Source organism: Rhinolophus sinicus, chromosome 1 (assembly GCF_057876585.1).
Source record: "Rhinolophus sinicus isolate RSI-liver-muscle chromosome 1, RSI-T2T, whole genome shotgun sequence".
Taxonomy (NCBI): domain Eukaryota; kingdom Metazoa; phylum Chordata; class Mammalia; order Chiroptera; family Rhinolophidae; genus Rhinolophus; species Rhinolophus sinicus.
The window spans coordinates 115,244,342-115,272,179 of NC_142501.1; the positions used below are offsets into that span (position 1 = coordinate 115,244,342).

Sequence of the window (27,838 nt, forward strand, 5' to 3'; positions counted from 1 at the left end):
CAGGCCCCGCCCCGACAGGCCGCCCCGCCCCGACAGGCCCCGCCCTCCGAAGGCCCCAGCCCACCGAGGGCCCTGCCCCAAGTGTCCTTCCGCCCCTGTTCCCTGTGCCGACTCCCGCTGGCTCTAGGCGCCGACCGGGATAATGAGGATTGCGCCAAGGTGTCAGTGTGATAACCGTGACGAACGGCGTTAATCAAAATAAATTATTAATTAAACCACGTGTGCGGAGTCGTTCTTCCCCGCGGGGGTCCCTATATAAAGCCATATCCACAGGGGGTCGCTGCACCCCGTGGAAAGAGGAGGATGGTCCCAAGCATCCTTGGAACTAGGCGTCGATCTCTATTAAAAGCCTTACATCTGGATGTAGGTAACTGAGCACGCATGGCTTTCCACCTGATTTTACGCTTAAAATAGAGCTTTAATTATAAACAAAAAGGCTGCGGGATGCTTTTTCCGCTTTTGTTACCAGGGAACAAAACACCTGGTTTTGTTCCTGGATGTGTCAGCTGCCCCAGGCAGGGGGATTACTGCATCGACCTGGATTGTACCTGGGAAGCAGGGGTATTGCTCTACTGGACCAGAGGAGGGAAGATGCTTCCGGATTTGTCAGAATTAAAAGGAAGGAAACAAGACGAGGAAGGAGGGAGAACCGCGCGAGTTTGCAGTGTAAGCACGGTGAGCAGGAACGAGCACACCTGACGCAGAAGTCATCTGATCTCAGCGGTCGGAGCACCAGGCAGGCAATGGGACCCTCGAGCAAGACTGGAAAACAGCAATTAGGGCGGGGTTGCAGGTGGTCTGGAAGAGTGTCTGGGAGCCGGTTTGCGCTGAAGACCAAGAAGGACGTCATACCTGGAAGCCTTGATTTTGGAATGAAGGAGCTGACGCTGCTGAAATCAGTGGGAATAAGCAGCGTGTGGATGAGCATCCACGCTGCTCACTGATGAGATGGAAATGAGCCGCAGGCACGGGGATGCGGGGGAATCCTAATACAAGTGGCAAGAGGCATATGCTCCCTTTCCTGGCATCCTGGAAAGATCCCGCAGGATTCTGCTTCGCTATCTAGACCGCCTGCTCCGGGCCGGCTCCTCCTGCCTGGCCCTTCACACCACCCTGAGGTTAACCCCCGGGAGCAGAGCAGGGGCAGCTAGCGAGTTAGTAACTGCCCCCAGACTCACTTCCAGAGCGCCCCTCCTGGGCCTGGTAGGCGTGCCTGGGCTGAGTCACACTCCACTGGGCTTTCTTCTATTTTAAACCATAGTAAGGTAAGATGAACTGAGTATGAGAGAAGCTGGGGAGGGGGGAGGGGATAGGGGGGTGGGACTGGAGGAAGCTCATATGCAATGCTGCCCATGCTACAGAGTGGGAAGGTTGGGGATGAGTTTCTGGTACAGAAAGTGGTCAAGGGAATTTTCTCTCCACCTCCTTGCTCCCAGCAGGAAGGGCCTCTGAGGCATTGAGCACCTCCACCACTTCTTACTATGCAGCTATGTGACCTTGGACAAATTACACGCTGGTGCTGTGCCTCATTCGCTCTCTGTAAAATGGGAGCAGGACTACGGATCCCTAATAACAAAAAGTTCCGAGAACCAAACCCTTTCTTAATTCACTTAAAGACAAAACCTGGCCTAAACTGATGTACATAAAGCCTTTTACAGGCTTTAGACCACTTGTGATTATTTGTTTCCCTGAAGGCACATTGACTAGTTTGTATGAGAAGTGCTTCAGATCCTCTTGGGGAGTTATGTTATATAAATTCCAGGCATGTGTTACCTTGCTAACATCCAAACAATTCTGAATTCTGAATCAGAGCTTGCTGCAAAGGCTTGAAATCTACAGCACCTACTGCCTCGTGTCCTGGTGAGGATTAAAGGAAGAATGCATGTAAAATGCTCAGAACAATGCCTGGTGCAGTGTTAATTGTATTATTAGATTGCTAGTGTTAGAGCCGGCTTTGTTTCTCAGCCTGACTAGTCCAGGCGGTACCTCATTCCTCTGTCACACTTCCACGAGTAGATGGACTCTAAGTGCCCCTAAGAAAACTGAAACTGTACCTTGCTTTTAGCTGTTCGCTGATGTGGTTTTGTGGTAGGGTATTTAGGGAGGTACTCCTTCGTTTATGTAAATGATCTCTGTGCTCCTCCCCACCCCCTAGCTCCTTCTGTTTGAAGAAGGCAGCTAATCCCTGTGTTTCCTACTTCAAGGGCATTTGCACCATCCTTTTGAGAGAGCTCATTCTCACTAAACACCTTATATATCCCAGGTGTCATGGTGGGGAAAGGGGAGATAGGCTGGATGGGGTAGGGGGCTTTTCAGCAGTTGGAGAGAAGAATGACTACTCTAGAGTGGAAGGGGTGGGGATTGGTGGTCTCCTGAGCCCCTGCCGCACCAGGCAAGCTCTTGGTGTCACACAGCTGTGTGATGCATCTATTAGATCTAGAGAACCTGGCCCCACAGTTTTGGCAGATTCTGGAGTCCACACTTGTCACTGGAAATAATAGAGCAGCCTGCCTTCTCCTTAGAAGAACCCTTGTGTTGGGTAATGAGGGTATCAGCAGCAAGATTAATGGGCTGAAGAACAAGTGGTCCTGATTCCAATGGTACTGAAGGCCCTTCTAGATTTTTGCAAGACCCTAGAGAAGGAGAACCTCCACTCCAGGCCGCAGTGATGCCTGACAGTGGATCTCCCTACATCCCTCCTGGCACGGGCTGAGTGGAAAGTAAAGCTATGTAATATTTTTATGTACATCTGAGCTAGTAAACTAATATTCATACTTGGGACACCAGATCCAAAAGATCTACCTAGACCATGATTGTATATATATATATATATATATATGAAATGTCTGGAAAAGGGAAACAGAGACAGAAAGTAGACCTGGGCTTGGCTGGTGCTGGGAGTAGCTTTGACTGCAAACAAGCTCGAGGGTATTTTTGGGGTGATGAAAATATTCTAAAACTGGATTGTAATGACTGCACAACTATTAGTGTAATTAAAATCACTGAGTTTACAGTTATAATGGATGAATTTTGTGGCATGTAAATTATACTTCAGTCGAGTTGCAGAAAAACACCAAAAAGAACATTAGAGCCTGAGGTAAATAATCATATTGTCCCAGAAAGGATATGTCCCTTCTCCTGTTGGGCCAACATCTACTCAGTAGCTGAGCTGGTCTGGGCTTCCTTTGAGCTTTAGATTCAGTTCACCATTGACTCCAAATATTCTGAGGATGGGTTCCTCGAAAAGTTCAACAGAATTACCACATGAGCCAGCAATCCCACTTCTAGATATACACCTGAATGAATTGGAAAGAGGGACTCAGACTGATTTCCTCTTACTGATATGCAGCATCTGCCTGTACAGTATGAGGAGTGAGGTGTATAGTCGAGGCCTCCATCAGAAAGAGGCTCTGGGAGTAGACTCTCAACTGCCGCCAATTTGCAGCAGATTCAGCCAAGTATCTTGAATCCCAGGGAAAATGGCACCGCTTTATGAAACGCCAGAGAGTGTGTGTTTGTGTGTGTGTGTGTGTGTGTGGTCCTTGTTCCTCTCCTTCATCCTATGTCCCTAAATCATGAAACAATAAACTCATTGGGAAGGAGTTGGGTATTTATCCTTTAGGGGATTGTTGGTCCTCTGTGAATATTAAATAGGAATACCATAGTAATAATACTACTTATTAATGGCTTCCTACTCCTTTTCCATTGCGTATACAGAGAAGCTGTCTTAGTGCCTGCCATCTTTCTATCAAATCAAGGCAGAACATGGAGTTAACATTAAATCTTTGTTTCCCTGTTTTGCTGCAAAACTGTTGAGTTCTTGGAGCAAAATTTTCTGTTAAAGTCTTAATTAGCCAGAGCCAGTGATTTGGAAAAATAATCATGATATCACAATTCTTTGTCATGGTCTGAAAAGTATTGTCATTATCTTCTATGTATGTTTGAGGAGTGAGAAATAGTCTCAGTACTTCATTTTCTGCATAGGTTCTTGCTTCTAATTAAATAATTCACCTGTCAGTGTTGACACACACGTGATTTGTCTGTTTTCCATCTCATTTATTTTTTCCACAATGAGACATCTCTCTTCTCAGAAGTCCCTGGTGGAGTGGGGGACACAGGCCTGGGTGTCAGGCTACCTGGGCCCAGCCTGAGACGCAGGAAGGGGCAGAGTACCCTGGGACTTACCTCTCTATCAGGGAGGTAAAGAGGCCAGGACAGGTGAACTCTTAGCTTCCGTCTAGCTCTAAAAAAAACGTGAATTCCTTTTGGTTCATTGTGTTTGGTGTCCTATTTCAGTAGTCACCAAATTAACTTAATTTCAGTTTAGGCTTTTTGTTTGTATTAGTCAGGGTTCTTCAGAGAAACAGAACTACCGTGTTTCCCTGAAAATAAGACCTAGCCGGTTAATCAGCGATAATGCGTCTCTTGGAGTAAAAATTAATATAAGATCCAGTCTTATATTATGTTAGATAAGACCTGGTCTTATAGTATAGTAAAATAAGACCGGGTCTTATATTAATTTTTACTCCAAAAGATGCATTAGAGCTTATTGTCTGGATAGGTCTTATTTTCGGGGAAACACGGTAATAGATGTAATATATTCATTTTCTGGAACAGATATCTACACCGTGTAAGCATGTCTGACTTTATATGAGGTAGAAACCCTAAGAATGTTAGGATGGGTGGTTGATAATTAGAGGATTGGGTGTTTGAATACTAAAGAAATGCCACTTTTTTTTTTTTTAAAGATTTTATTGGAGAAGGGGAACAGAACTTTATTGGGGAACACTGTGTACTTCCAGACCTTTTTTTTTTTTTTTTTTTTCCCCAAGTCAAGTTGTTGTCCTTTTTCAGTCTTAGTTGTGAGGGCACAGCTCAGCTGCAGGTCCAGTTGCCATTTTTCTAGTTGCAGGGGGCACAGCCCACCATCCTTTGCAGGAGTCGAACCGGCAACCTTGTGGTTCAGAGGACGCATTCCAACCAACTGAGCCATCCGGGAGCTCAGTGGCAGCTCAGCTCAATGTGCCGTGTTCAATCTTAGTTGCAGGGGGCAGAGCCCACCATCCCTTGCCGGACTTGAGGGATTGAACTGGCAACCTTGTGGCTGAGAGCCCACTGGCCCGTGTGGGAATTGAACCGGCAGCCTTCGGAGTTAGGAGCATGGAGCTCTAAGCACCTGAGCCACCGGGCCGGCCCCGAAATGCCACTTTTTATACCTCAAGATGGTGAAATGGGACGCATCACTTACAGGTACTTACCGTTGAATTATTTTATTGACCCTCTCTGCTGCATTTGATACCTGTGATCACATGCTCTGTGCTTTCCCCGCTGCTCCGAATGCCCCATCTGAGAGCTCGCTCATAGCTGAAATCTTTGTGTTCCTGACACTCCCCCTCAGCACCCTTTAATGCTTAATGCTTCTATGCTCTCCTTCCCCACCCTGGACAATCTCACTGACCCTCATGGCCTTCGCATACCCTCCTCCAAGCTTCAGATGTCTGCAATCAATTGCTTGCTGGCATCTCAAAATCAACATGTTACAACCCCGAAATTCATTATCTTGGCCAAACTGTCTTCTCCTCGCTATTCTCCATCGCAACTCACGTCATTCACATTCACCCATTTGTATACATTAGAAATTTGGAAGCACCTCTGACTCTTCCCCCATAGTGAATTAATCATCAAGGCTTGCCCCTTGTTACTTCTTAACTTTTCTGGAATCTATTAGCATTTCTACTTCCATCAGTGATGTGCTGGTAAATGGTTAACCACCTGCTCTGGAGGGAAGCCTTGCTTTACAGCAATTATTAATTTCTGTAGAGCAAATATTCCTACTGTGGATGATTTCAAGCTATCCAAGGTTTCACAGTCTCTCCCCCAAATTCCTGGGGACTTAATTGTCTTCTGTGAGATGATAAAAGCCAGCTCCCACTCACACTGGCCCCAGCTCCCATTGATGCTTTCTCAACCTGTGCGTCTTGTTCCGACCTTCTTTTGCCTCAGCCATTCCATAGCCAATGCCAAAGAGGTCTGCTCCAAACTGAGACCTGACCATGCTGGTACCCTGCTGAGATGCCCTTGGGAGATTCGATCCCCATCTCCTACCAGCTTACGCATTCATGCCCACCGCACCCGTGTCATTTCCAGTCACCTTGCAGTGTTGTCCCTGTCACACTGCGTGTATGTCTTTCCTTGCTACCCTTCTCATGCTGTCTGCCCACTTCCATTCCCTTCCTCTGTTCCTGGCTTCTATCCTTTTGTTCTTTGAGGCTCAGCTCAGCTGAAACCTCCTCCAGCCATTCTTCAGATTGGGTTGGGTGCCCCATCCCTGTGTGTCTATAATAACATTAGCAGGCTTTGATTGCTGTGCTTACAACCTTGCACCCATGGGGCTTTGTTCTGTTTGTTTGTTTTGATCTTTTTTCTTTCTATTCTGTAAGCGACTTAGGGAGAAATCACGTATTGAGATTCTCACCCCCATCTCTACCCCAGCTTTATAGCTACAGAGCATAGAACAGTGGCTCTCTCATTGAAATCAATCAATAAATGCTTCTTAATTATCAAATGTGTGTGTGTGTGTGTGTGTGTGTGTGTGTGTGTGTGTGTGTTTGGGATATGGCGGAGGTTAACAGTTGTCCAATTATCTATTGCTGTATAACAACCCCCCTCCCAACCACACAATTTTTGGCTTAAAACTGTTAAAATAAAAAACAAACAGAGACCAACCTTGAAAATTCCCTGAGCAGATAAAATTAGTTTAGTCATACCAGCAAAGCTTAATTTAGCTGATTTTGCAAGTCTAACTTGACCTGGTTCATTTCTTGCTTATGCCTCTGGAAATCAGAAGCAAAACTTGAACTCTTTCCCAAGGTTGATATGAGGTAACTGCTGACCTATTTCCCTGTCATTTAAGAAAATTCTAATGTAATAACCAATCCCTGTGAAGAACAGTCACTGCTTTCTCACTCTATAAGCTGTGAGATTTATAGCAATATTCCATGTTTGGGTTTGAAATGTTCTTACTTTGCAAACTGTCTTTTGGTGTGAACCCAATAACCTTGTACTAATCACTACTTTGGTGATTTGTTGGTTTTACTTCTGTTATTTCTGAACTTTTGAGAAAACAGTAACAATTATTTTGCTCATGAATGTGGGAGTTAGTCGGGCTCTGCTTGGCGGTTCTTGACTGAATTCTTTCGGCAGTCAGATGGCATCTCAAAACCTGGGAAGACTCAAAGGGCTGGGGCTCCGTCGGCTCTTTCCCCCCTGTATACCTCCCACTCCATGCACATGGCTGCTTCAGGGTAGCTAGACTTCTTCCGTATGATCCAAAGTGGACTTCCTCTGCCCTGCCACCCCTCCCCATTCTGATTGTCATCTATTCAGTTTTGGGAGGGTACAGCCCCCAGACTCCAAGATGGTTTTGGAGGTGTGGTTTTCCTACTTTCAGTGTCTCTTTGACTAAGTTTCAGGTCAGTTGCTCCGTTGCGTTTCCCTCAGCACCTGAGGCTGAAAACTCTTTCCCAGGTTTTTTGGCAGTTGACTGTTTGTCTCCCCAACATCACAAAAATGGCCCATTGGAAGCCAAGGAGTTGAGAGAAACCCTTGGGAGATGTGACTGGCAGATTTCAGGTCAAGAAAAAATAAAATTCATGAGTTTTTTGGGGGTCGGGGGGAAACTTCTGTTTTCTTTCCCAGTTCTTCTAGGTCCAGATCTCTGACATTTGAATGGGTTCCTCTTTTACTTTCCCTCATTTGTCACAGATAACATCTTAATCAGTAATTTGCAACAATAGAGTAATTTTTTTGCATACTATTTCATGCAATAGATGCTTTTTGTAAAAAGACAAGCTTTTCGATGATAAGCCATAAAAATGATCGTTAAGAGTTTGGCAGCTAAGCAGGAAAGACAGCCAGCAGTCTCAAGACTTGGGCTCAGATCCTCTCGCCACCATTTAATAGTTGCTTCACTTCTCTGAGTATCGGTGTCCTCATCTGAAAAACGGATAACACCTGCCTTACTCGCCTTCTAGAATCATAAGGATCAAAGCTGGTGGAAGCTCAGATGTTGCACCTGCCTGAGTCTGGACAGTGGGTGAGGGAAGGGCTCAGCGGGGAATCCATGGTTTCTGCCAGCGCTTCTGCTGTGGGGAGGCTGCCCCTCGGGCTCTCGTTCTGCAGCCAGATGATTTGCTTCCTCCCTGTGTGTCCCTGGCGCCTTTCGAGCTGCTGCCCCAGAGCTGGAACTCAGAATGAGTGAGTCAGTCAGCAAAATGCTCTTCCCCACTTCTCCTGCCTGGCCCAAACTGACTCATCTATCCAGTCTCAGATGAAACATCATTTCCTTAAGAAAGCCTTCTTTGGGGCTGCCGGTTAGCTCCCTTGGTTAGAGCGCGGTATGCTTGACGGCAAAGTTGCCGGCTCGATCCCTGCATGGGCCACTGTGAGCTGCGCCCTCCACAACTGGATTGAAACAACTACTTGGCTTGGAGCTGATGGGTCCTGGAAAAACACACTTAAAATAAATGAAAGTTAAAAAAAGAAAGAAAGTCTTCCTTGAGCACGCCCCACCAGGCCCCACTCTCCTGGACTAGGGTCAGGAAATAGATAGCAGATATTAGGATAAAAAAAGCTTTAAAAATTAAGAATCTAATCAAGGCTGAAGAAGTTAGCTACAACCTCAGTGAAGAGTACAGATTTCTCTGCGCAGATGGAAGAAGTCAGAAATGGCATCCCTTCAACTCAGAAAAGCTCAACCGTATAAAGAACTCAGACACGATATAGTAACTGTGAAAAGGGCTCATTCTTAAATTCTCCTAACATTGAAGATACTAGAATGTTTCAACTTAAATACATTTACAATCAGATTACAATTAGATGATTTTAGATGGGAATTATAAGGCTGACTTCTTGGTCCAATTAGGCAAATTTTCTTAAACATTGCAACTACATAAATACCAAATATGCACACTCCTTAACGTAAAAAAAAAAAGTCAAAACACATAACTCTTAAAGATTTAACGCATGCTTTAATTCTAAATCTTCCTGGGGTTAAAAGAAGCTTCTTCTGTAGTAGGCAGAATTCTAAGATGACTCCCACCCCTTGCGTATGGGTGGAACTTGGAAATATGATGAGATGTTATTCCCATGACTAGATTACTAACCAGTTGACTTTGAACAAATCAAAACAGATTCCTGGAAGGGCCTGCCTTAACCAGGCAAGCCTTTACAAGGTGAAGCATCGGAGTAATGTGCTCCTGCTGACTTTGAAGATATAGCTGACCCCTGACCAACAGACAGAAAAAACACTGGGACCTCAGCCCTACAACCACAAGGAATTCGATTATGCCAACAACCAGTGAACTTGGAAGAGGATCTTTAGATGAGAACCACAGCCCCAGATTTCAGCCCGATGACACCCTGATCTTACCTGTGCGTGAACTCCTAATCCACAGAAACTTTGTAATAGAAAACTACTATTCCCTCTGTGGTGGGCTGAATTGTGTCCCTTCACCCAAATACGTTGAAACACTGACCCCCTTATGACCTTATTTGGAAATAGGGTCTTCGCAGATGTAATCAAGTTAAGAGGAGGTCATACTGAATAAGGGTGGGCCCTAAATCTGATGACTGGCATCCTTATAAGCAGAGGGAGATTTGGGGACACACTTGCACATACACAGGGAAGATGGTCAAGTGATGATGCAGGCAGAAACTGGAGTGATGTAGCTAAAACTCAGGGAATGGTAAGGCATGGATGCAGAATCAGATCTGGATCCTAGACAGTCGCACTAGCTGGGCTTTTGGGACACTCATCTCTCCTGGTTCTCCTCCTGCCATTTTCAGTGGCCCCTTCTACTCAGCATCCTTGCTGGCACTCCTCCTATTGCCCTCTAATGGCTGGAGTCCTCAGGGCTCCGTCCGGGCTCTACCCTCTGAGTCTCTCGCCAGGTGATCTTGTCATTCCCTTGTCTTTAAATCCCATCGATGTGTTGATTACACCAAACTTGACATCCCCATGTCAGGCGCCTTGAGTTTCCTTCTGGAACATACAAAAGCAGGTCTGATGGCATCCCCGTCCAGCAATGCCGAGGATGCCACCCGACCCCCCCACCTTCATTCTTCATTTGACTTCCTTCAGATCTCAGTGAGCTTACATTTAACCTTCTCTGACCGACGTAGCATTGGATCCATGTCACTTCGTCCTGCTCATTTCCTTCTCAGTATTTTTTCATTCCCTACAATGTTATTCACTTCTTGTTCACTTGACTGTTATTGGTTGTACTCTGTAGAATTTTAGCTCCATGAGGAGACCATGTCTCTCGTTTACTTTTCTGGGCCCAGAGCCACGCAAAGTGCCTGACCAAAAGCAGCTGCTCAGCAATACCTGATGAACACATGAAAGGTTGTCCTGAGCAGGTCACCTAACCTTGCTGAGGTAATTCCATCTATTCTATAATTTTAAGAGGATTCTATGGGATATAAGGTGGTATACTTGGAAGAGCCCAGTCTGCTACCTGGCACATAGCAGGTGTTTATTAAAAGTTAGTAAATGTAAATTAAATGTTATTTCCTTCCCCTTTTTCTGGGCCATACATAATAAGCTTATAACATGCACCTAAAAGCCCTTCATTAAATCTGGTGTGATGCACGTCACATAGTTCTAAACTGAGTGTACTTATTATCTAGTATACAGATGCACTGGGCTGTGTTCTCAGAGACAATGATTTAAATGGTGTGTATCCTGCTATGTGTCAAAGTTTGAGATCCAGTTATATGGAGTATACATTAAAGTGCAGTACTGGGTATATTAGTCAAAGTTCTCCCGAAGGGAAAAACACAATAGAAGACTGTCTGTCTGTGTGTCTGTCTGTCTGTCTGTCTATCTTCTATCTATCTATCCATCATCTATCTATCTATCTATCTATCTATCTATCTATCTATCATCAGTAGGGTAGGCTGGCAGGCTGGACATTTAGGTAAGACTTGATGTTGCAGTCTTGAGTCTGAATCACACAGGGAGCAGGCTGGAAACACAGGCAGGATTTTATGCTTCGGTCTTGAAGAAAATTCCTTCCATTTTGGGAAACTTCAGTCTTTGCTCTTAGGGCCTTCAACTGGACGAGGCCCACCGCATTATGAAGGGTAGTAAGCTTTACTCAAAGGTACTGATTTAAATATTAATCACATCTAAAATATACCTTCACAAAAACATCCAGATTGGTGTGTGACCATACAACTTGACATTCTGTCCTAGCTAAATTAACCATGACACTGGGCAAATATTTTAATGATCAATTTTAAGAAGAATGTTGAAATAGTCTAATATTATGTTGAAATAGTCTAATATTTCTTCAGTTTTAGCCTGAGTTTCATGGAGAACCTATAATACAAAATCCTTACTCCTTCTTGCAGGAGTTTGTTATTGATTTTTCTTTTCAGTGTTTTCCCCATTAGTCTAAACAGATTCAATACTTTGGAGGTGGGAAAACAGTTCTTAGTTAGGAGTTTATTAATCATTACTCACCCAGACTGGCAAGTCTAGAAGTCTCTCTCCTTAAAAGAAAGACATCTGTGTGTGATATACCCCACTTCAAATATTGTTTATTATTTCATTCAAAAAGCCACAAAAACAAAACAAACAAAACAAACCAATTCCAGACCGCTAGTCACTATGCTGGATGCTAGTTACAATGACAAAATGTGGCTTTGGTTTTCTAATTGTTTTTTGCTGGTTGTCACAGGGCCCCTTAAATCTCATGACTTGTTTGACTAAAGAAAACAGGCACTTCATGAAACTGCAAAGGAAATGGAAAGGAAGTAGCAGGAAAGACCCCTTTGCTTCTGAGATACTCATTAGAAGTTGGGAGAGATTTGTCATGAAGTGATATAAAGCATTTTTCCAGCAGGAAACAATTTGTTGAGAATAGTTCCAGGTATGCAGTGGGCCTCCTGATGCTCATTAAGTCTAATCTGATTTTCTCAGCCTGTGACTATCTGTGTCCGGTAGAAGGCGCCAAAGGAAAGCACTCATATTGGCTGAGACCCTTTCTTTTGCTCCATTTTAGTGTGACATGTGGACCAGAATAAGAAGTGGACAAGAAAATAGTTGCTTCTCCTCGCACGTGGTATATTGTAGAATAATGGAAAGGTAGGTCAAACACAGACTTCCCAGTAAAACGGCACCTAGACACAGAGTTAGCACAGGAAATTGTGTGTGTGTGTTTGTGGGGGGGGAGGGGCCAGAGCCCCAGAGAGTAGTTTACAGGCTCTCGGCCTCACGTGAAGGGGTGCTGGCTCGGGTGGTGGATGGCCGTGGGCTGTGGCTGATTGGCCATCGGCTGTGGCCTGTTAGCCGATTGGCCGCTGGTATAACTGCTACGGCTACGGAGGAGAGCCGAGGACTGCCGAGGATTGCCGAGGAGCTGAGCAGAGCCGAAGAGAGCGGAAGAGGAGAGCCGAGAAGAGCGGAAGAGAGGAGAGGAACAGAGTCAAGAGAGTGGAGGAGAGTCGTCGGTCGGTCGGTTGGCGGAAAGGCGGACGGCAGGTCGCGCGTCCAGTGGGCCCAGCCTCCAGTGAGACCATAGTGGTATGACTCCCCTACCTATGGCTCCGTGGGAGTTCCTTTTTGGCCTCACTGTATCCTGCGTTTTTGTGTGGGGAGCGGGAGCAGAGACCCCGCAGGCCGCCCCGCCTGAAAAATGGGGCGGCGAGCAGGGTCTCCTGCTCGACAGTGTGTGTGCACGTGAGTGCGCACGCGTTTCTGAAATGAAACAGCAAAGAACGGAAGTGATGAAAAGTTCTTCAAGAAAAGGTGACCAGAAAGTATTCTAGAAAAACCTATGAAGATAATTAAAAAGTTGGAGAAGATGAGAGAGAGAGAGGAGAGCTCAAGTGAACATGAGACTTGGAACTTGGGTGAAAAGTATTAATATGGGGAACTCCAGAAGAAGGGGTCCTAGTCCTCTGTTTCTTGTAGTCCTCATAATAGTGAATGGAATTTCAGTGAATACCATATAAGTGGAGGATGAGGGGAAAAGACACCAAATCATTTAGAACCAATTCAGTGGAATTCTTTGTGTCAAGGGACTTAAAAGTCTAGTGCTCACAAACTGCATGTGGTACCTGTTGGGGAAGGTGGAAGTCAAAGCTTTAGGTACTCACAGAGGAAGCACCCTACTGTGGAAAGGAGACAAGAAAAAAGCAAAGTTGAGTTGGAATGGTAGACCTACTGGGTTCACCTTCTGTTTGTTACACTTTTAGAATCTCCCATTAAAAGAACCGATAAGGTGGAAGATGCCCAGAGAGATTTTCTGCCGGCTGCAGTTAAAGGATCTCTTGCTCAGTTTAGAAGCTGCTTCCAGAGCGTGACCATCGACATAATTTGGAAAAAGTTCCCTGTGTCCTATGCCACCCATCCAGAGACATTTCAAAAAGGAACACAAAGGAGAGCACTAATGACGTATTCTCGTGAGCACACACAGGTGACCACTGAAGACGAGACTAAGAAGCTACCATAGATTCTTCCTGAGAATGTTGCTTCTCTCAGGGTTCCCTGCAAGTTATAAAACTCCTAAGTGAACCAATGCTACAGGACGAATAGATAATGCATAACAATATACAAATGTTATAGGCTTTGCAATTTACTTCAATTCCAAGTAACTTCCAACATTGGGTGCCAAAAAACTAGAAGTTCCTTTCTTCCAGGAGACTTGATTTCTTACTCAAAGAGTATGCCATCCAGGTTGTTAAAAGTTTGAGCTGAATTATAAAATCTTTGGAAGGGAGTGGTGCTTAGTCCACGTTATTCCAATTAATCATTCAAAAAAGATCTCCTAAACATACTCCGATAAACCAGTGGCTGTTAAATTTGTGTGCTAAAGAATTGTTACCAGGAATGACATTGTACCTCGTTCTTCTGCTGGGCTAGTAAGGTATTTGTCGTCCTCACGAATAGGATGTGTACTTGGATAAGCAGGATGTCCTCCTCCTTTCTCTGACTTTTAACAACGTATCTCTTTGATTTAGAGGTATGTGCAAACCTGGAATCCTGCTGGGCAGCTGCAAGAAGCCTTGACCCAAGTAGGAGCTGCAGCAAAGCGTTTTCTAACTGGGGCTAAGTCTCTCTTTGTCCTGCTCGTTACTATCTACCTAACTACCCCATCAGAATCACCTGAGGTTCAGGTTAAGATGCAGATTCCTCGGCCCAAACTTCACACTGTCTGAGTAGAGATTGGGGGTAGAGCCTAGGAATTTGAATGTTAAACAATCATTTCAGATGACTTCAATGCAGAAGAGCGAAGGACCTCTTTTAGAGAAATATTGCCCTGAGCAAAGGCAGATTGGTCAATCAGAGAGGACTTGAAGCTCACTTCTCCATTCATTCATTTTTTCATTTATTCATTTACTTACTCCCTCTCTCCTGAACACATTAATTCAACACACATTTCTGGTGCCTTAACATTGTACTTGGTGATGTGGGACATAGTAAATATAAAGAGACTCAGTTCCTGCTCGAAAGGAACTTGTATCTCAAGCCTGAGATATATGTAATATATATATATATATATATATATATATATATATATATATATATATATATATATATATCATATATGTCCATATGTATACACGAGGTGTGATCAAAACATTCGGTGAATGTTTAAATTAAAAAAACGTATTACAGTGAAAAATGCATTGCCATTAATCCCTCACAAAATACTCCCTCTCACTTTGAACACACTTATCCCAGCATTCTTGCCACTTTCTGAAGCAGTTCTGGAAGTCCTCTTTCACGAGTGTCTTTAGTTGCGCTTTCCTGGCTGCCTCCATGTCCTGAATTAGTTTGACTCTCGGGACGAGCCAGAAGTCACATGGTGCCAGATCCGGTGAATTAGGTGAGTGAGGACACACCATAATGTTTTTATTTGACAGAAATTGCCATATATCAGAAGCAATGTGTGACACGGAGCGTTATCATGATGGAGGATGATTTATGGCACACTTTAAAGCATACCTTCTCTTCTTAACTGTAGCTTACACCTGAATGACTGCACTAAACAAGTTGAAACTTGTCACCGTTATTAAGGTTTGACGCGTCGCTTCCCATATTGAAGATGCCTGCCTTCCCATTGGATAGCACTCGGCAGCGCCATTCATTCTCTCTCTCTCTCTCTCTCTCTCTCTACATATATATATATATATATATATATATATATATATATATATATGTATGTATGTATATATGTAGATGTATATATATGTATATAGAATGTATATTATATATATAATATATTTATATATATATATTACACACACACACACACACACACACACACACGAGGGCCAAAAAAACGTATACACATTTTAAGAACTGTTATATATGCTCAAGTATTAGTTCACCATCATCAGAAGTGTATGGATGCTGATGGTAACCACTTTGAGCACCTCTTGTAATTGCATAATTCAAATGTGACTTGCATTCCTCTTTTGTTATTGGTATATATTGAGTTTTCCATTTTTAATAATTCTTTCCTTTCTTAAAATATGTATACATTTTTTTGCCATATAGCTACATCTCCATATATAGATATATGCCATATATGTGTGTGTATGTATATATATATATATACATATACATATATATATATGTATATATATATGTATTCACAGGATGTACAGTACAGCATAGGGAATATAGCCAATGGCACTGTAATAGCTATGTATGGTGTCAGATGGGTGGTAGACTACTTGGGTTTATCACTTTGTGAGGTGTGTCAATGTCTAATCATTATGTTGTGTTGTACACCTGAAACTAATAATAAAAAACACCTCATCATGAGAAAACAGAAGTTGCTCTTGATGAAGTTTGCCCCTAGTGGCCATCTGTGTCATTACTAGTCCAGAGAGGCTTTTCCTCTGGTTTAGGACGTTACTGGCTATGTGTATCATTTCTATCCACTGCTTATGCTATATGCTTCTATTATTTTAATTTTCTCTACGAGTTTCAGGAAGACATAGCTGATTAACTTACCTCAGAAGTTTCTTTCCTTCTCTACCAAGTAGGGCCATGCTATTTGCCAAATCTGAATACTTCCCTTTTCTGTCCCATTGCTATTTGCTCTAGATGTTTTTCTAATATGTTCCTCTAGATTTTGTTTTATGAAGTTTTCCATGGTGAGCTATGTGAAAACAGCAAGTTTTGGGTCTGCCAAAAGCATCTGCTGTCTAAAGAAATCTTGTCCACATTCAACTTGCCTGGGTTACATAATCCTTCCCAGAAGAGATCCTTCCATCAGACCAACGACTATTACAAAATCAGTCAATAGTATATGGTCTTTCCTTCCACCCTCCCTCCAACATAGCTCATCTTTTCTGTGCTTTACCACAAATCCTAACCATGATTTCTTGGGCACGTTTTCCCATGGTACAACATACAATACGTGGTCACCTTAACAGCCACTCACTAATTTTTGAGTTTTTACACTGATGTGACTCGACTTCCCCTCTCCAACCTGCCCTGATATTTGGTAACCAATTCATACTGCTGTCCCAATATTCGCCTGGAGGATCCTCCTTGTTCTTCCTAGAAAGTCTTCTGCAGCTTTTAGACACACCCTCTCAGGGGTCACTCTAGTCAGCTGAGATCCTGCATCCCTTCCTGTCTGAAGTTTCTGGGGTACAGTCACCCTTTCCGATCTAGTAACAATGAAAGCACCAACCCTTTCCTGAAACCCTCTGTGAGAGCAGGGAGATCACCCACATCTGCCTCCCCTGACCTACGGAGCTCAGCTCTCCTTCACATCTGTTGAGTCTGACCCTCAAATTCTCAACCTTCCTCCTGAGGAAATCTTTCACTTCCTCTGGCGAAATCAACCTGGATTTCTTTATTCTGTTATTATTCTATTGCACCTATTCTTATAGGAAGGTTGCAGCACACTTGTCAAACCACCCCGTTTTCTCCTGTCCTCGGAAGAAGAGCTGATACCTTGAGACCAAGCCCTCCAGGTGCAGGAATTCTGAGTGGCTTTTGGGGTGCTGGGGCTATTGCAGCTTCACTGAAATGATCTCTTCCCTCAAACCAAGAATGTGCCATGTTTTTGTTTTTTCTTTTATCAATAAGGCCCCCATCTTTCTGTTTGTTGTTAATAAAATTCTACCACCTTTCTATGGTCAAAGCCACACGTTAGGTCTCAGATGTCTAAAATCAAGATCAGACTTTATCTAAATTAACAAATCCGTGTCCAACTTGAAACTACAAAGTGGGGAATGAATGACTCCTAAAAGGCTGTTTTTAAATAATGTGTATCCATGGGTTGGCCTGTGCATAGATTCCCCCCTTGCTTGTTATTCAGTTTAAACACCACCAAAAGAGAACAATCAGTACACACAGTTTAAACCTCAGTTACACAATATTTCTTCTTAGCAGCACACAAGGCACAAGGAATTTATTGCACTAAATGTCTGGCCTGCACACGTGGTTGAAAATTCAGATTGTAAAAGCAGCAATAATTATCCTCCTGTCCTTATAAGTGAATCCATGCCCCGGCTGCACTTGTTACTTAGGCCCCGATGGCACACCGTCTGCAGAGAACCTGTGAAGCTTGTTAAACAGGAGTGCAGTTCAAGATAAAACTGCAGTCATCCAAATTCTAAAGCCAGCCCTCTGGGCACCGTGAGCAAACACCAGCAGGAAAGACCAGCACGTGTCACAGCATCTGGCTGCATAATGACCACCACTTCCCCGGGCTCAGTGTGGCCAGGAATTACAGTGGTCACCAAGGTCAAAATACACAGCCTAAGACGGAAAGCGTTTGCAGGGGTCATGGGAGGTCAGAAAGAAAACAAAAGTCTCCACGCTCACCGGGCACAAATAGGCCATTGCAAACTTGTCAGGGCATGAACCCCAATGGCCTGGCACTACAATAGCAACAGTCTCTGATTACTTTTTTCCTGATTCATGAACAAAAAAGCAAAGAGTAAAACCTTAAAAGCAACCAAAGATTGTGGGGACAGGGGCAGGGTGTGGAATAGATTATGTTCAAAAAAGGAACAGTTGGAGAACCAATTACTCAACAGCAATTATGGAAGCCAAAGTGCAACAGAATGTCATCTTCCATATCATCAAAGACACTAAGTACCAACGTGGAATTCTCTACGAAGTGAAAATATGTGCCAACACTCAGACAAAATAAAAACAGAGATTCACTACCAGGCATTTCTCACTGATGAAAATTCTAAAGGATGTCCACTACAAACAGAAGAAAAACTACCCCATATGGAAGTTCTGAGATGTAAGTAAGAAACACTGGGGGGACACACTGGGAGAGGGCGAGGGCAGACAGTGGGATCAACAGTGGTCACCACTCAATGTGGGGCGTTGGAATCCAAGGCAGTGAGGAGGACATGTGCGTGGGCACAGCAAGGAGATGAAACAAATAAGATACAGATGATGGGAGCCACCTTACTGCCATAAAAGGGACTTAACAGAGAGTGAAGAAAAAACCCTGTGGAATGATCCCTGTGGAATTTGACTGGAATTAGAAGAATTGGTAGGAATTCATAGTTTTCATTATATTTGATATTGAACCCACGTGTGCGTGTGTGCGTGCATTTCTGTTGACACACATAATCCCTGTTGTTCACTGAGGGAGCCCGAGAGCAACGACAACCACTAGCAACATGCATACCCACCGCATCTGGTGTCCAGATCCAGGTCTCCCGATGTCACTCTCCCCCCTAAGAGGATTCAGGGCTTCTATAGAAAATGTCCAATGGCAGGGCTGGGGCGGACAACTGCAAGATGAGCTTGGAACAACTTGTCGAGAGAGGAAGGATGTGCTCAAAGAATAATGGGGACAGGTCAAAAAGATATGCTGTGAGCTTGAAATGGCTACCACTGGGCAAATCAGGAGCATTTAAGCACCAAAGTAATAAGCTTTCCTTCCTCCCTCATCTGTTTGCGTGTTTCGTTGGATGTATTGATCAATGCAGGAGGGATGACAGAATCATACTATAATCATTTGGCAACCATCAAGGCATTGATTCAGCAAGAGTCATCAATGGGTGCTCCATCTAGTGGGTGAGATTTTGAGGATTGACGATATATTTACAGAGTCTCAGGGTATCTGCACACAAGAGATAAGGGAATAACCAAGGGGAAATAGTAATTTTATGGTGGACAAACTCGGCGACGCTTCTTAACCACACGATCAAAGTCAACATTGCCAGTAACGGAATCCAGCACGTGCCTCCAGATTTGCTGCACTGGGAAGAACTCAGCATCACTTGTGTGACATTTCTGCCAAGTCGGCGTAACCAGAAGCTTCTTAATTTTAAGACTGTTTCCAAAAAACAAATCGATAAATCAATGACTAGAAAAGGTGAAAAACCTTAGACAAATTTTATTTCTGTAAGAGGACAGCTTTATGAATCTGTGTTTAAAATTATATATTAATATAATCAGATTTATGGCACTATAACAACTGTAATACATCCAAACATTGATCGTAACCATAACAGCAGATACCAAAATGATGTCTGTGAAAATTTTTAGGTTCATACACAGTGATAAATATTGGAAAATTGAAAAATAGCTATCAGTTTACACCACTGCAGTATTAATGACAACTTGGTTGTTTGGGTGTTGGATAAACAGCTAGTATTTGGGCAGCATGAGTATGTAAAACTTAACACTGCTTGTTTTCATCCACAAAATCTGCTCCAAAGCTAGTTAGACGCCAAGAAACACAGTTTGAATACTATATAGATTTTCATATACACATATGAAACGAAAATATTTTCCTTCAGTAAGAATTTTCACATGCCATATGTTTAATGGGAAAGAAGGAAAATGCTATGTAAACAGCCCAGTAAAGGTGAACTATTTATATTTCAGATCATATAGTTCTTACTCAAAAACGACATATATTCTTGTGATGCATTCAAAACTAGATCATCACTAGATATTAGAGCAAAGTAGACGGTGTTCAGATTGAAGTTCAGCATCAGCTAGAAAAAAAAAGAAAGAATCATACTCTTTATCTAAAATGTAAGTATACATGTTAAGAAGAATGAAAAAAACCTATGAAGACTCCACTACCCAATAGGAGATTACTATTACATATCACTTGCCCATGGCTGCACACTGAGTTAACTGCTCTTCCTGCTAAGTTTCAGAGCTTCTGATTGTCTCATTCTTCATTCATTTATTCAACAAGCATGTGCTAAGGTAGTACAACAAGCACTGAAGTTACAAGGTGAAGAGGACATGGTCCACCCCAGAACCATCACCTACTCTAAACTGGAAAAACAGGTGAACAGGCCATTTCCATTCAGAGTCACATATACCATACAAATATAAAGCAGGGCATTATCGGAACACATAGAAGGGACCTCCTGGCTTTGTGTCAATATTGTCTGCCTTTTGGTGGCGGTGATACGTATGTTCGTATCTGAAGGACAAGGAAAAAGCATGCCACATAGAAGGAAGAAGCAGATGCAAAGACTAGAGTGGGGAAGAACAGCATGGAATGAGAAGTAGTCTAGTTTAGCTATCAATAGATGCTAGAGCAAAGGGGCAGACTAGAGTTAGTAGCAAGAGAGAAGGCCGAATTATTTGGCAAGAAGTAAATTGATTTGGGTGGTTATAACCATGCAAAAGTATGTGATGTTTCTCCTGAAGGTAAAAGGTAAACCAATGACAAAGTCAATGACTGGAGGTTTAAATGTCACCGATCAGGTGACAGCTATATGGACTGTAATTGCCTAAGTATTACTAGATGAGCCTGGTTACTGGGCCTTATATCACTAGCAAAAACAGGATAGGTTGATGAAGCCCAGTTTTCAATGTGCAAGTTAAAAGTTCCATATGGGTGGTAGAGGAAAGGAAGGGGACGGCCAGAAATAAAAAGAGATACATGGACTTTGAGGTTTTCGAAAGGCTACACGTGATGAATAAATGAGGAAGAAATGTATTCTTCATAATGCTTGTTTATGCTTTCAACTTTCCCACTTGCAATGCATGAGAAAATAGTTATTGTAGTATCTATTATCAAAACATGGAGAAGGATGCCATACTCTTTATTGTTTATTTCAGAAATTAATGATATCTAACCGGAATCAGTACATTTTGGCCACCTACCTTCTTCTACATCTCTAGTTATGCTTTCCACCAACTTCTGCTGCTCCTGAAATAAATCAAATCTTAGTTACAGTATTTAAGTTAAACAAGAGGCTTTAATGTAGGAATGTGGCCTTTACATAACACCTTTAAAGAGTAGACCTTGCTTGGGCATTGTGTAAATACACACAAAAGTAATCACATAAATAAAATAAATTTATACTCATTTTAATTTAATAGAGAACATATATAGGTGATGCTGTTTAGACTAATCCGACCAAAGTGCAGCTGAAATTGGTCTACTGAATACACACAATTTCAGAAGGATGAGATGTGATCTGATTCCTACAAAGAATCAAACAAGTCATATTTTACAGTGAAAGCATTACTTTTCAATCCTTAGAAAAACAGCCCTTTATAAAACTTTAATCAGTTTTTTTTTTAACTTTAATGGATTTTTTCCTTTATGGATTTTTTATCTTAATGGTTTCTTGCACTTTTAAAATTAATCTTACGGTGTGTTCTAGGCTATTTCTCAGCATAGAACCTTAAATACATAAAATGATGATTGTGGCCCTGTCACGTCACGTGAAAATTCTGCTGGCTGCAACAATCACAAAAACTATTTTCTTGTCTGTATTATGACTGAAACATTTATATTTGTATGGACACAAAGATTACAGGAAATCTGACTTAGAAAGTATGGCCTAGACCCAGTTTTCAAATTTAGTTTCTGATTCATGACTAAAGAATTAGTAACAACGAAAAGAATACATAATTATTTAATTGTAAATTCATATTCTTTCTACAAATGAGGGAGGCCCAATTTTTGAAGTATTCGAGTGGTTGTAGTTAGTCTACTTAATTACGAAATGTATGGGAATATTTCAAACTCTATACTGCAAGTGTCCCAGTCTAAAGTTTTCTTATTTAATCCTTCCTTCTGAAAGGTATCCTCTCACTACATGACCAAAACGGGGCTTACAATAATGTCCAGAACGTAATAGACAGTGTGGTGACAACGATAATATGACACCCAATGCCTTTACAAATTCAGGGGTGAAGACAAATCTGTTGGCCATCATGGTTTCCAATATTTGCAGAGACTGTTTTCCATAACACCTTTTTGTCAATAGCTTCATAGAAAAGGCTTATAAAATGAATAATGTGACAACATTACTAGACGGCCTTGTAAAAACAACAACCCAATACCAGGTGAAGGGAGAGGCCTGTCATGAAACAGTTTTAATTCCAATTAATCAACAATATATAAAATGCAAATCACATTTTTCTGTGACTTGAATTAGGGAACTGCAAATGTAACGTTATTCTCTTTTCCCCAAAGCCCTTTTCCTAGATATTTACTTCGATTATCTTTATGTTTATTTGTAGGTGAAGATTGTGTTCAGATAGTAGAAGTAGCTTGTAGTCCAATATTCAGAAGGAGAATGCTTCTGCAAGTTTATTTATACCTTTCCATTACTCAAAAATATAGACAGGTGAGAAAATTATACACAGGAAAAGAATGTATCCACGAACTTTAATTCAAAGGAGTTTCACTAGAAGGGTTTTCTCATAACTGGTACTTCTCAGACTCTGTCCCATAGAAATCTAAGGTTCCACTGGGGACCCCGCAGGAACACAAAATCTCAGAGTCTCCATGTCTCCGTTAGCTAGGCAGCTCTACTTGTCTATATTTTATATCATATAGTTTCATTCAAAATTTTTTTTAAAGACTCGTATTAGACTGAAAAATAAATATTTTTGAAGTCAGAAAGTCACTGATTTAGTCAAAGTCCGTAATTGTACATAACAGGCAATCAAGCTCAGAGAGATCAGAGGTCACCTGAGGTCACAAAACCAATGAGCTGCGGGCCAGGAATGGGCTTTAGGACTTCTTACTGAGGCTAGAGTAACATGCCAGCTACTTCCTCATATTCAGGAAATTGCCATCAATTTCTGACTCAGACAAAATGAATACCTAAAACTTTGTCATGTAGTTCAACAATACTGAGGCATGAGAAACAAAATAGTAACTTTCTAAATAATTGGAAGCTTTAAAGTCATGAAAAAAAATAAGGAAACTGAGACTGATATCAAAACTCCGATTAATAGCAGTCAATACACTCAATATATAAAGCACAAACATTTCTCAACACAGGACCGAGAACTTGAAGGAGAAAATCTTTAATGATAGAAAGCAAACTCGAACTGAGGAAATTCTTCCTTAAAGGAACCTTTCTTTTCCTGAAAATAAAACTTGGTTGACCGATACCAACCAACAAATGCGTTAACCATGTTGTGGTAATCTGTAGCAAGCAAAACTTATACCACAAAAGAGATTTCTCTTTATCTCCTAGCACACTTCTGTCCAACCTCACATCATCACAGCTGGACCATAAGTCTTTCCAGCATTCTGTCGTGATTGGGAGACGTATCTCTGTATCTTGACGGAGTAGCGCTTTTTCATCTCTCTTAATCAGGCTTGCACGATTGGGCAAAACAACGCCCCACAGGGGGATAGTGGCTAACTTGGAAAAACGGTATTGAGTTTAAAATAAACCATTTCTCGTTTATCTAGAAATACTGAAAAACTAAACACATCTTTCCTACCAAAAATTAATTAAAGAAAAAATGTCCACAAGCATATTCTCTTGCATAGCTTCTGCATTTACACTCTTTCATCTTCTGATTTTTCTGGAGACGACTAAAGAGACCATTTGAAGTACGTATCATGCTGAACAACTTACAAAACATTAGACATACACTTTCCTTTTGTACCCAGTATTCCAATGTCAGCACTTCGAAGCACTGAGATCCTATACGACCAAAAGGCTATCTCAAAATACTTGGCTCTGCTATGCTATGTTATGATGAAATTAAATGAAAAAACAAGGTTGAAACCTCATTTAGCACAGGCCTACGCTATTTTGCTTGTCATTAAGTGGGCCATAAAAATACCATCAAATTACAAACCAATCTGCATTGACAGAAATGGCTATCTTAGAAGGTGATGTCAACATTATGGCAAATGACACAACAACGTTGCATCTCCTCTAACATCTATAACTAGTTGGACATCTCTAGCCCAAAAGAGGTTCCTCTGTCCCACACACTAGGATGCCTAAAAGATCCCACAGCCGTAAAGGGAAGGAGGGTGTATGGGAAGTGAAAGGGAGGCAGGATGGGGGGAAGGACAGGAACAGGCCCACACCTGGTTCCAGGTGGACAGGCTGAGCCTGAATCCCCAGCAAAGGCAGTAGCAGTGGAGGGGTTGGGGCGCAGCCCCCACATCACAGCCCAGTGGAGGGTAAGAGGGGCAGCAGCAGCATCCCCCCACCTCCACAAGAATCCCAACCCTCCCCAGTTGCAGCAGTGCTGGCACCACCAGAGACCAGTAGCAGCAGCAGAAATACTTCTCCAGCCTCCAACCACAGCACAGTCCTACCAGGGCCACAGGGAACCAGGTGAGCTCAGTGGGCTCAAGACAGGCTCTCCTCAACCAGCGCTTTCCCCTGTTCCCTCCCAAGGTGCTGGTGCCCAGCGAACGTCGTGATCTGGATACAGCGGCAACACCCATCATGCTGGTCACCCAGGCCAGCACTCCCACACTCACAGCTAAGCCCCCACACTTGGACCCCCTAGGCACAAGTAGCACCAGTGAAAGAAAACAGAAACTGTGCTATTGCATCAGCTACTGAAAAACAAAACAGAGACGTCTAATTATCTACCTGCTGAATTGCTCACATCAAAATGTACATCAGTAAGAAAGTGTTCACTACTTCCAATGAACAAGCCATCCAGCAGCATGAACCACCAGGGTAACAGGGTAACACTGAGACAACGACACTTCTCCAGAAACCAAGTCAAAGTCACGAAAGATTGTGATCTACGTGATAGAGATTTCAAGATAGCAGCCAGGAAGAATCTCAATGAGATACAAGAAAACTCACGAGGCAGTTCAATGAGTTCAGGAGCAAAATTAATGCACAGAAGGACTACTTTACCAAAGGTATGAGAACTATAAAAAAGGTCCAAACAGAAATCCTGGCTCGGTGAAGAACTAAAGAAATGAGATCAAAATGGACATTTTAATAACAGTATTGCACAAAGAAAACAAGTTGCTAGTAACGACCCCATTTCATTGCCATCTCAGTCATCAATTATTCAAGTGATGCCGAGATATACAGATATAAGTGAACTTCATTTTAAAAATTCAAATATTTGCTCAATTTACCTCTTTCGAAAATGTACTGTGGCTTAGCAAGACATTTTATTTTATTATTACTTTTTAAGCAAGACATTTTAAATCATCGAAATAAAAATGCTATAAGTAAAACAGAAATTAAGGATGTACTATCATGTAAAAAGATGACAACTTTTAACTTGGAAAGAGAAGTTAATCTTTCCAGGGTTACAAGTTTGCCGAATTCATAAAAAGGATTTACCTCGGTTTCATTGAAATAAGAAACATCCACATTTAGTTAGTAAATGTCAATCATTCACTTACGCTTAGGGATGGCGAAACTGGGCTGTAGGAAAACTAAAATTGTTATAAACCATCGCCAAATTAAAAACAATGCAGAAGTAAGCCAAAGCATCTCAAAGCATACCGTTCGTTGTTAGGTAGTAATATTTCATTTGTAAAATCTAATTGAAAAGCAGCTTTTCCAGAAATTTAAAATGTGTCAGTTAATTACATTTATTGAATACAGTTAATGACAGGTAGCTCTTAAAACATGGGAGATGCAGGGACTTACAAAAGATGGTCAAATTTCTGTCTCCATTCTACATTAGCACACACAATTATGCCCTTTACGTTGTGTGCATTAGTCAATGAAACAACTCAGAATCTCCGACCAAGTTAAGAACAAGAATTACATCACAAATCTGAAACCCAAAGGAAAGAAGGTAATATAACTAACCTTCATCAAGTTGGTGCACGTGCCATTATTAGAAGTCTGTGGGGCTGACGTAGCAATCACCCACTGCTCTCTTGGAGCGAGACTTCCTTGAGGTCGGAACCAATCATTTAGCCTTCCAACACAAGGGAGGTGCAGGTCTGGCCTCCTGGGAGCCGTGCTGAGTAAAGAGTTCTGTGGTGCATTCATGAGAAGCTGGGTTCTCATCTCTGCCAGCGTGTCCTTAATCCTGTGAAGATTGTAAGAGCAAAGACTTAGTATTTTATTTTTTCCTTAATGATTTGCAGTTCTTAATGTTTCCATAATAGTAAGTGGAATTGCCCATGAAACGAACACTGAAAATATGTCAGGGCAGACCTACCAAGTACAAGGATATGTTTCAAATTGTTTTAAACCGGTACATATGTTTCTGTGGGGAAGCCAGGCTAAGAAGTAATTCAAAGTAGGGAGGGGAGGAAAAGGCCTATCAGTGATGTTGACGGCTTAACAGATAATACTTTCTGCCTTCTGGAATGGCTGAACCCATAAGATTCTTGAGGATTGCTAAGAGACATACATAGTAAACAAGTTTAGAAATTTGCTGAAATCCCACAAAGCTATTTTCAAGCATTTGCTTTCACTGCCCTTGGGTAATCCCCTCATTACCCTGAAGAAATTAACCATTTGGCACTGAGGCGTCATTTAGAACAACAGCCTCTGGGGGAGAACAAGAGAGCCTGGTTGGTGATCATACTGAACTGAAACAGCTCCAGGGGCATGTAGCTTATGACACTGTTACCAAGGCACTGGAGGTGGGATCTGCCCTTTCTGTCTTCCACACACCCCCTCAGGCTGACCGCCTTATTTTTATAGCCACTTAGTCAGTTACACTACCCTTCACCCCTATGTTAACCTTCTCCTATATTTCACATGTATGCCTCTGTGTACATCCAAAAGACTAGAAAAAACAGCTTGTCCGAAAGCGACCTCTAGAGACAAAAACACAGAGCACAATCGAGAAAGTACATTTACCAAGTGCCAGAATATGCAGAGTACTTAACCCTTTGGGTTTAAGTTGTTATAGTAAATAGTTACCTCATATTTAGTGAAATTTTGACAAGAAATTTTATAATAAATAGCGCTGTCTAAATCACAAAGCTTCAAAAACACTTTGCTTAGAGACTGGTAGATCAGATTAAGGCTATGAAAAGCGTGAGAAGGAAAAATACAGTCATGTAAAACCAAAAATGGGAGAGATGCATCCTGAACTAACATTTTAAAAGTAATTTATTCACTAACATCATTTTCCAAAATTATACTATTTAGTAAGCTTTCACTTCCTATTAATCTCGGGAATCTGCCTGGATAAAAATTAGACTTTAGAGGCAAATTAATGAGCTCGATTGATTTTTCTCTTTGTTTGGACTTACTTGTTTAGTTTCTTTTCCAAAGATGCTGTAACTTTTAATTCCTCTAGGTAGAGGCGCTTACATTCTTCCAATTCTATTTTAAAATGTTTCGCTTTGGAGAGTTCAGATTCCAGACGTTGAATTCTGACCTGCAGACGTTGAATTCTGTCACCACGGTCATTTAACGGGTCTACGTTTTCTTGACATGCTGCTTGTTCCTAAAGCCAACGGAAAGGATACATTTTAAAAATAATTATAACCTGAATAATTATAGTCTATTTGTATTCTTTAGTTTTAAGTCAATGATTTGGAGGGCAATTTAAATGTGAAAAAAGCTGAAGTTTAAAATACTTATCATCAATATGGAATGAAATACATCTGAATTATGAAAATATTTCGAATCATCT

General features: G+C 42.0%; 2 long non-coding RNA genes across 5 annotated transcripts; one reads left to right on the top strand and one right to left on the bottom strand.

Annotated features, from left to right (window-relative positions):
• Positions 1-240: 240 nt before the first annotated feature.
• Positions 241-24,906, top strand: LOC148759238 (uncharacterized). Of its 4 annotated transcripts, none has more exons than XR_016018052.1 (3): positions 440-1,265; positions 5,042-5,250; positions 24,652-24,906. It is a non-coding gene; the product is annotated as an uncharacterized LOC148759238 (long non-coding RNA). The 4 variants fall into 4 exon arrangements; XR_016018053.1 differs by lacking the exon at positions 24,652-24,906 and adding an exon at positions 12,069-12,250; XR_016018054.1 differs by lacking the exon at positions 24,652-24,906 and adding an exon at positions 8,034-8,287.
• Positions 19,384-27,756, bottom strand: LOC148759239 (uncharacterized). Its single transcript, XR_016018049.1, has 4 exons — positions 27,453-27,756; positions 26,047-26,272; positions 21,143-21,188; positions 19,384-20,010 (listed from the first exon to the last, which is right to left on the bottom strand). It is a non-coding gene; the product is annotated as an uncharacterized LOC148759239 (long non-coding RNA).
• Positions 27,757-27,838: the final 82 nt, after the last annotated feature.